Here is a 1,708-nt window from a genome sequence, read left to right on the forward strand (position 1 = left end):
ACCTCACACCTTCCTGATTTACAAAATCCATTACTCCCGTTGCCAGTGATAGACACGCCATTCGATAGAATTGCTATGGATTTCATTGGACCATTACCACGGTCTGTGAAAGGCTTTCAACATATACTAGTTGTGGTAGATTATGCCACCAGGTATCCCGAGGCCATCCCCCTGCGTAGTGCCAACACCAAGAGCATTGCCAGAGAGCTGGTACAGATGTTCTCCCGGGTAGGTTTACCCCAAGAAGTCCTGTTGGACCAAGGCACGGTTTTCATGTCCAAGGTGATGACAAATGTATGTAAATTGCTTCAAATCAAACAACTGCGCACTTCTGTATATCACCCCAGACCGACGGCCTAGTCGAGAGATTTAATAGAACCCTGAAATCTATGCTCAGATGGAACATGGAGCGGGATGGGCGAAACTGGGATCAGCTTCTGCCGTTTTTGATGTTTGCCATAAGAGAGGTACCCCAGGCATCCACTGGTTTTTCACCCTTTGAGCTATTGTTTTTCCACAGGCCCAGGGGATTGTTAGACGTGACGAAGGAGAACTGGGAACAACAGCCCAGCCCCCACAACACTGTCATAGAACACATAGAAGAAATGAGAGCACGCATAAACATGTAATGTCCATTGTGAAGGAACATTTACAGCAGGCCCAAGAAGCCCAGAGTCGAGTGTATCAATGGAATGTTGGAGTAATCGGGTGAAGTTGTGTCTCTCTCTGGCGGGAGGTAAGCTTGGCTTATATGGTGTCGAGTAAAGCTTAAATCATGTATTTAGATTGTAGTTAGGTATTGTAGGTAGTTTATCTAGGTAGTTATCGTAGGTTATTGTAGGTAATTATTGTAGGTAAGTATTGTATTCGGCTGAGCCCGGTGAAGCACGAGGCTAGCTAACCCACTACCTGGACTAGCTAGCGGGTAGCTACTGGTAACTATTAGCAACTGTGGATAGTTGTTTCCAATGTTATTTCACGCTTAAGAGTACCTGTAATTATGCCAGCTAGCTGCCTACCATTCAGCTGTTTTTCTAACCTCATTATCTGAAGCGTTAACGTTAGGTAGTTAGTAGCTACTGTACTCTAAATGTAGCTAGCTTGTTGCTACCTGGATAGCTAACTAAACAATAGCTGGAACGACCTAGCGAACAGACACGAACTGGCTGAATCGATTCAGTGGCTAGCTTTGCACTTAACTGGCTAACAGTAGCTACTAAGGGTAAGTTATAACCTACATTTGTGTTTTGTTTTTACATACTGGTAACCAGAGTCGTTCAGGGGAATTCGGGACATGGGTGACTAGTTAACGTTAGCTTGGCTCTCTCTGTGTGTTCGTGCCGTGGGAGGAGGGGTTTTTCGTTGGCAGAGAGCAATGGCTAGCTAGTATGCTAACTATTCTAGCTAACTAACTGGCTGAATAAGTTGATGACGAACTCACTCAAACTGTCAAAACTAACCCAAAACTTTACACAACGTTAGACACGGACACAAATGATCTGCTTGGCGTGTTAACACACTGGTGGTTTGTTGTAACCGAGTATTGGTGTTAACCGTGTTATTGGAGGCTGGCATGCTAGTTGGCTATGGCGTCATAGGATTCGGTGCCCTGGACGGTTTTCACAGAAGAATACTGTACCAAGTTGGCTAGCTGAATAAACTAAGTTAGTCTATTCCTAGAAAACATTGAACCGCTGTAGTTTACAAC

Source organism: Coregonus lavaretus (assembly GCF_964263955.1).
Source record: "Coregonus lavaretus genome assembly, contig: HAP1_SCAFFOLD_4018, whole genome shotgun sequence".
Classification (NCBI taxonomy): domain Eukaryota; kingdom Metazoa; phylum Chordata; class Actinopteri; order Salmoniformes; family Salmonidae; genus Coregonus; species Coregonus lavaretus.